Source organism: Arachis ipaensis, chromosome B1 (assembly GCF_059453495.1).
Source record: "Arachis ipaensis isolate K30076 ecotype BB chromosome B1, ASM5945349v1, whole genome shotgun sequence".
In the NCBI taxonomy this organism is placed as follows: domain Eukaryota; kingdom Viridiplantae; phylum Streptophyta; class Magnoliopsida; order Fabales; family Fabaceae; genus Arachis; species Arachis ipaensis.
Window position 1 is genome coordinate 8,063,202 of NC_142436.1, and position 8,254 is coordinate 8,071,455.

General features: G+C 34.3%; 1 long non-coding RNA gene across 1 annotated transcript; it reads left to right on the forward strand.

Moving 5' to 3' along the window:
• Positions 1-1,899: 1,899 nt before the first annotated feature.
• On the forward strand, positions 1,900-7,871 carry LOC148575645 (uncharacterized). The gene is made up of 4 exons (XR_015902206.1): positions 1,900-2,017; positions 2,116-2,170; positions 2,248-4,133; positions 7,476-7,871. It is a non-coding gene; the product is annotated as an uncharacterized LOC148575645 (long non-coding RNA).
• Positions 7,872-8,254: the final 383 nt, after the last annotated feature.

Below are 8,254 nucleotides of genomic sequence, written 5' to 3' on the forward strand. Positions count from 1 at the left end.
CAACCTAGATTCTTATTTATAATCAAATTTTGTAAACAACATAATTAAAATAGATTTACATTTTATAATCAAAATACCAAAAAAATTGAGATTCAAACTTCATAAACACCCTATATTTAATTTTTTTCGATTCCTCCTCGTTCACTCTTTAATTTCATTTTTAGCTCAAATATTAGAGGTATCAAACAGACAAATTTGAGCCGGCTCATCTATAACGGCAAACCAAAATTGTAAAAGAATAATTAGTTGAACCGATTTTTTAATGAGTTAAGACAATGCAGGCTTGACTTGTTAGAGTTAAGAAGTAAAACGGGTTGACTCATTAAAAAATTAAATAAAGAATAATAGATCATTTTCACATTTTTTAGTTCATATCCATACAAATCAAGAAATTTTATTATTATATATTTTCGCACCCTCTCGACTCAAATATGCTTAACTCGTGAGGTATTAGAGTTGAGGCAAAATGATTGAAGGAATCAGAGACTGGTGAGTGAGAGCAAAGAAGATGAGTAAGAGAAGAGAGAGTTCAGAGAAGAGTGATTTGAACAGTAGAAAATTTCATTACACTGAATGAGACTTGCAGCTGTACAAGACTTATATAACATACACTAGAAGCTTCTGAAGAATTAGGTCACTTGTGTCAACTCAGAAGACTTAACTAATCTTCTAACAAATTTAACAGTTAGATAAACCTGATTAACTAACTGGCCCTCTTTGTTCACTTTCAATATCTTCTTTCACTCTATCAATGATGACCCACTTATATGAAATATTTATTGTGATTGAAAGGAAAAATTAATATGGTTTCTATCCTTCTGTCCAATAATAACTTGTACGGATATATAATTTGAATAACATCTTTAATCCCAAATATTAACAAGCTTTCGCTTAACAGTAGCGGTAGCCAAATGGGCCGATTTCGCGGGACCAAATTGCCAAAAAAGACGGATTGAGAAGAGGAGGGGGGACAGATTTAGGACCTGCCAAATTTTAAAAACCCGCACTGCCAAACCCGCAAAATTTGGCGGGACAGGACAGAATGGCCTGGCGGGACAACAATCTTTTTTTTAGGGTATTTTGGACTTTTGGTCATTCACATAAATATAAAATTATAGGATTAGGATTTTATTTTCAACTTTTAAACATGAACACGGGTCACAGCAGCACAACCTCCCTTCTCTTGCCCACTTCATGACGGTGACCTTCCCTTTATCTCTCGCAGGTCGCACTGTCGCAACACAAGCAGCGCCGCTGCGCCGTAGCAGCTCAGAACATTGGCGATGACCACACTCTGCGTACCACTCTCCCACTTGACCACACTATGCGTCCCTCTCTCCCACTTGACCATACTCTGCATCCCTGCATCTCCCTCAAGCGAAGCTTGAGAGCGGAGAATCTGAGAAGTCTCCCAGAGCCCAGAAAGCACCAGAATCAATAGCGGTGACGATGAATCGACTTTCCATCGCACTAGCATTCCTAGGTCTCTCTCCCTGGCATCCCTCTCTCTGGTAATCTATTTGTTTATTTTTCTTAATTTTTCTATTTGTGGGAGGGATGTTTGATGATTTTGTTCTCTTTGTGTAAAATTCGGGTAAATGATGAATAATTAACTAATAAATTAATTATGAACAAAAGGATTAAGAAATTAAAATTTTATGGTTGGAGAAAATAAAAATAATTAGAATACAAATTTAAAAGCTAATTTTAAAAGTTTTGGCCAAATATTAAGCCAACAGACTAAAACGAGTGAATTGGGCTCATGTTGGGCCCAAAGTCCACTCATTAACACTCCTAATCAACCTCACTTCAGCACACTCCCCCCCCCCCTCCCCCAACCCCACATTTTCACTAAAACACAAACAAAGCCCTAAGAGAGAAGGGAGAAGATAAGTTTGTTCACTATTCATCCTCCACTTTTATTGTTCATAACTTTTGCTTCGGAGTTCTGATTAACGAACCATTTATGGCCACGTGTTCATCTCGGAATCCTCTTTAATTCTATTTAAACATTATGGTAAAGAACCTTGAACTCTTTTTCCAATTCTTCTTTTCCTTCAATTTTGCATTTTTGGTTATATGGGTGTTGAGAAAATTGTAATTTTGATTGTTTAGGGGTACTCTAGCATGGATTCCAAGTGGGTTTCATCCCAAACTGGAGTGGCTTAAGGTAAGAAAGCTCAATCACCTAATTTTTCCACTATATGCAAAAATCTAGGTTGAGTTATGTGAAAATTTTGTGATTAGATAGAATAGAGCTTGTTTGGATTGATTTTGGGGTGAAGTAGAGCTAACCCGGTGAAATTTGGTGTGGAGTTAATTTAAGAATCATTTTGGTGTGAAATTGGTGGAGTTTGGACCGGTGGACATTGGTAATTTGCTGGAGAAAAGCTTCTGAAGTTAAGACCGCCGTCAACGAAGGTACGAGTCTTAATTTCGGATAGGCATGATGTAAAACTATGTGAATACCTAAGTTAATTGTCCCTAAAATATGATGAATAGAATTGGTTGATGTTGAGTTGATTAGTTGTGATTTTGTGAATTGAGTGGTTAACGAATGATACAAATGTGTATATAAATGAGTTGAATTAAATATGAGTTGTGGTATGCTTGATTATGATAGATATTGATATGAAAATTTGGCCGGAGACCGAGATAGTGTGAGAAATTCGCTATGAGATAAGTGTGTGAATTATTGTATGAGAAAGTGATGATTGATGTCTTGCTTGGTTGTGAAATTGGATTTAGTTGGTGAAATTTGATAAATGAGTGAGAATTGGATTGATTTGTTTTGGATAGCTAGAAATTAATGATTGAGTGTTTAGAAGGCCTAGTAGTGGTATTGGAATGGTTTGAGCTAATTTGGATTTGGAATTTTGATGAAAAGAGCATTTTGTGAAAATTGGGAAAACCAAAATTTTGACCAACTTCGATGTGCCATAACTTGGTGCTTGAAACTTGGATTGGGGTAAGATCTATCTTAAATCGAAGCTAGTTAAAAGATCTTTAAAATGGTTTAAGAATGGAAAAAATCAGAATTTTATAGAGAAAGATATGAATGAATGAAAACTGGTATATAAAAAACTGAATTATGAGATTATGCAAAAAACCAGAATCTCTGGTATGCATGCCCACGCACCCTATGGTGCATGCGCACTGCATAGAATGGGTAACAAGGCTCATGCGTACGCACAAGATGGGAATGTCATTCTGACCTGTGCGTACGCATAGTATGATGGTATGCACAAGTCTTGTTTTCACACTTAAACTATGTTGTTGACTGTTCGGCCTTTCTGGCACTCTTGTAAACTCCTGTAACCCTTAAATAAACTCCGATAACTCATTTTTAAGTCCCGGATAGGGTGTGATTAAGTCCAACAAATTAAGTTGATATTTTAGAGGAGATTGAGGGTTTAAGTTGATGAATATTAATGAAAGCTTGAGAGTAATGAACTTAATGAATACTAAATTGATATAAGACATGGATAATGATATTAATGATGACTGAGTATGGCCTGATTGGCTGAATTGGCAAGGGTGATATCCCGCTTGTGTATTAATTGAATATCTATTTACAATGGTATTATCCCACTCATGAGTTAATGAATTTGGCAATTGATAAACTAATTTGGGTTAAAGAACGAACTAACTTATGAAACTTATTTCAGTAAATGAAAATGGTGAATTGTGGTCTGAGTGACTAGATTGGCGAGGATGGTGGTATCATCCCGCTTACCTAGTGTGTTATTGCTTTGTGGGGATGGTAGCTTTGTTCCCCACAGTGAGGATGGTGGTATTATCCCGCTCACGAGATAAATAAATTAGTAAACTGAATGAGAAGGTGGTTAATGACTTAACGGTTTCAAATTAAATACTTTACTGCGAATTGATGTTTTCTCGTGGCAAGGATGGTAGTCAATCCTGCTTGCGCACTAAGCTGAGTTATGCCAGAACAAGGACGGTGGTTACTCCTGCTTGTTCGTGGTTCTCTCTGATTGCATGGTAATAGGGCACGTGTTTCTTGTAACGGTGAGAGGGCACGTAGTCTCTCTAATGGTGATAAGGTACATATTTCCTCTAATGGCTAGCCGATGTGCTGAGATATTAGTGCACAACAGAGAGACAATGTCCAGGTTAACAACCGGACATGTCAGATTTGGCTGTATAACTATAGATGAGCTCATGGCCAGTAGGACAGACATGCATCATTTGTATTTGTGTATATTGATTGGGTATACATCTTGTATTTGTCTTGCCTTGTTGATTAATTATATCTCTATGTTACTTGACCTAATAGCGTTACATGTTCTCTCTACTTGTGTATTCTTTGTATTGCTTTATATGTGTTTGAACAACTGAGAGATCCCTCATGCTGGCGGTGTTGATGCTGAGGGTTGCTACTGATGTGATGTATTGATATGATTGTATGATGGAAAAATAAATTTGATTGAGATTGAGGCTCCCTGGGTAGATGCAGTGGTTCGCTCCCACTTGCTTCGGGTTGAGATTTGAGACTCCCTGGGTAGATGTGGTGGTTCATCCCACTTGCTCCGGATTGAGGTTGAAACTAAATGTAGAGAATAATCGATATGAGCTAGATGATGATATGAGATTTATAACTTTGAAACGTAGCCAAGTTTGGCGAGTTGACAATCGTTAGAGATTGAGATGATTAATAGATACAGAAGATATTATGGTGGCGTCAATTTAAGGCCGATGAATAAATTGTTTAACTTAACATTCTTAGTCCGTAACTACGAGAGAATTATTATTGTATTATAGAACTTCGTTAATGAAGAGACAAGTAAAGGATAAATTTGAAGTATCTGTTAAAGTTTTTCCGGTTTGGTTTAGAACAGGACCCTAGGCTTAAACAGTGAATGACTGGAGTTCAGGATTGTCTAGTAGGTTCATATCTTTTTACATAGTCTCTATTTGGAATTATTACCGTACTGGAAACTTTCAGGTTCTCACCTGTTGTCGGATTTTGTTTTTCAAATGCAGGACGTGGTTTACCTTGTTGAGTGTGCCGAACTTTGTGGAAAGCCAAGACTCCTCTTTATTTTGTACTTAGATGTTTATTTCTCCACTTTTGGATATGTATATGTATATCCTTTTTAGAGGCTGATTTATGGAGAAACATGTTGTATTTTGTTTACTTCTGAGTTGTATTATACTTTCTAGCCGACGTTGTCTTCGCAACTCGAGACTAGTGTGATTTTTGTTCTATCATTTTTCTTCACAAGCTCCTAGCTATATTATTATCTTTCAAGTATATACGTATGTACTTTGTTTTTAGAGGTCGTAATGCCTCGCCACCTCTGACTTACGACTGCAGCGTGAGGTTTTGTATGGTAAGGTGTTATACTTTAAATTTTGAGGGATGTTGATGATTCTATTTGAGCTTTGGAAACGTCTGATTTACTATTTTTTTTTTCTTAGTGATTACTTATTCACTAATTCTGTTCTCTATTATTTAGTTACTGACTATTGATTCTAATCTATTGAGTTTAAAAGAAATAATAACAATTTTATGATGACCAAACATTATGATAATAGGCCAAAAAGCTCAAAGTGGTGTGAATAATTTTGTTTGGCTAGTGTGCAGGAAATGTACAAAAAAAAAAGAGCAAATGGACAAGGCTCAAATAATGATCCAAACCCATGATCAAAGCATTCATCCCATTGAACCACTAAAGGCCCAAAGAATGGTTGCTAATCACTAACCTAGTTGAAGAGAAGCAATTCACTTGCATCTGAACCAAAACCAAAAGTAATCGAATTTGTTCTCTCACTTCTCTCTTTTCATACCCACATGAAGTAGCTCAAAGAAAGCAAGAAAAAGAAAGTCTTGTATACATGATCTTGATGGGATTTCTTTGCAATGTCAAACTCTTTTGTATATTTTTCTATTTTGTACACGTGATCTTAAGGGAATTCCCTTGCTAAGTTGGATGAGCACTTAGTGATTGCAAGTCTAGAGAGTGACCTAGCCAAATCTAACTTAGGTAAAAGTTGGATTTGTTCCGAATAGGATTGGGTTGAATTCTAGAAAAATTGGTGTTTGTAATCACTATGAATGATAGTGAAATTCTACCACTATTATGGGAGAGACTGGATATAGGTCACATTGCACATGGTGGTTGAATCATGATATATGATTGTGTGATTTTCTCTTATCTACTCTTCTTCTTATTTCTTTCGTTATGAGACAAAATAAAAGTGTCTCTTATATTGTTCATTTCTTAGAAGTTGCATCTATCCAAAAGTAAAAAGTTGCTCTGTTCCTGATTGCATCATGAAAAGACAAAATAAAATTATCTCCTAATTTTTAACTTGACAAACTTAACAGCAACCGAGTTCCTAATCCAATCAGAAGCAAAAGTTAAAAAAGTTCAAACAAAGGAGCCTATAAATTCAAACCCCTTTCTTTAGGCCATTTACAAACCTTCATAATCTCTATTATTTTATTATTCTTATTTAGTTATTGTTATTGATTTAGTTACTGTTATTGTTATTTTGTAATTGATTTAGTTATTGATGTAGTTACTAATTTAAATATTATTATGTTATTTAGGGTTTGAGTTATAAATTCTGTAATGGATAACTCTATCTCCATAGAAGTTGATGGTGAAAATTTAACACAAAATTCTTAAAATGAAGAGGGATCTGAAGCTGCAAAAAATATTAAAAAGAAAAAGTTGAAGGCAACAACATCTAATGTGTAGAGATATTTCACAAAAATTAGACCTAATGATAATGGTATAGAACGTGATGGATGCAAACAAAAATTTAAAATTGGTGGTAAACAATATGGAACAATATCACTTACGCGTCATTTGAACAGGTGCGTGAAAATAAACTTTGAGAATATTGGTCAGACGTTGATAGAAATGCAAAATAAAATGGGATCCCTCGAGATAGATAATCATGTATCGCGTAAGATGTTTGCTGTCTTTGTGATAATTGTGATGTTCCATTTTCTATTATTGATAATAGAAAATTTAGGAATTGAGTAAAATACATTAGTCTAACTCTAGGCTCATTACTAGGAATACTCTTAAGATGTGCTGAAATTTTACTTAAGGAAAAAAGAGAAGCTTAAAAGTACTTTAGTAGCCTTTTCTAATAAAGTTTGTTTGACTTCTAATTTGTGAATATTTATCACTACCTAGAGTTATTTATGTTTAACTGCTCACTTTGTTGATTTAAATTAAAAATTGCAAAGCAAAATTTTAAATTTTTGTCATTTGTCTCCTTCTCGTATAGAATTTGAATTGTCTTCCAAGATTTTTGAACTTTTAAATTAGTAGAAAATTGAGAAGAAGATTATGACTCTTACCGTAAATAACGCATTTGATAATTATACATGTTAAGATCATTTGAAAAGTACTTTAAACATGCATGATTGGTTGTTGTATGACTAAGAGTTTTTTTTATATTCGTTGTTCGGCTCTTGAATTTCACTATGCAAGATGGATTAAAGATTGCCCATAATGCATCGGATAAAATTGGGAAAAGTGTGAAATATGTAAGGCGATCAAAAGGTAAAAAGATAAAGTTCAAAAAATGTGTTTCAGTGATTCAGAACTTGAAATTTACAAGTGGGTTACATCTAGATGTTACTACTAGATGCAATTCTACTTACATTATACTCGAAAGTGCTATCAAGTATCGAAAGGCCTTTGAGTATTTAAAGGAAGCCGATCATACTTATAAGCGTTGTCCTTCGATTGATAAATGGAGGAGAACCGAAAAGATGTGTGAATTTTTATATCCTTTCTAAGAAATTTTAATTTGATTTATGACATATCTTATTCTACCTCGAACTTGTATTTCTTACAAGTTTATCATATTCAATGTGTTTTGATGGAAAGTTTGAAAAGTGAAGATGGACTTCTAAGAAGTATGGGAGAAAAGATGATAAACAAATTTAAGAAGTATTAAGAGAGGTATATTGTCATTCTTGCATCCGGCACTATTCTTGATCCTAATCCTAAGATTTCTACTTTAGAGCTTATGTATGAATAGATTGATGCTGAAACTGCAAAAGAGAAGGTGAAACATGTGGAAATAAAAAGTTATACAAGCTTTTTAAAAAATATGATCCATAGTACTTACCTCTAAAGTGTAGGCAAGAAGCAACTTATGATTATTGGTATAAGTAATGTTTAACATATTTTGATTTTCTTATATTATTTTATTATCATTATTCTATCCTAACAAGATAATTATTTTTATTTTTTGTTAGAAA